This window comes from Plasmopara halstedii (assembly GCF_900000015.1).
Source record: "Plasmopara halstedii genome assembly, contig: Scaffold_3060, whole genome shotgun sequence".
Taxonomy (NCBI): Eukaryota; Oomycota; class Peronosporomycetes; order Peronosporales; family Peronosporaceae; genus Plasmopara; species Plasmopara halstedii.
Genome location: NW_020189964.1, coordinates 2389575 through 2389946, shown reverse-complemented (window position 1 = coordinate 2389946; position 372 = coordinate 2389575).

Below are 372 nucleotides of genomic sequence, written 5' to 3'. Positions count from 1 at the left end.
CTTCAGGAAACATGGACCAAGAACTGACATGCTCTCTCTTCTCGATCAACTTCATGACATTTCAAAATTGGATCAAGCAGCAATGGTATTTCGGTAAATGAGTCCACTATGTTGAGGTTTTTAAAGTCTCTGATATCCTGCCTGACGTTCCTGCCACTTATCGAAAGAATTACAAAAATGTGGACGCTTCAAGCCAGGTGCAGATTGATACAAAGTTTCACAATTTCACTTCAGGTCATCAGTACGTCTCGGCCTTGTCTGCAGGTACTCGTCAACAGAATCGGAAAGAGGCGGGAAATCTGACAAAATCACATATCTTCTCCAAACAACCAAGACTATCGGTTCTGGAAGAAAAGTGAAATACGCCCAGCT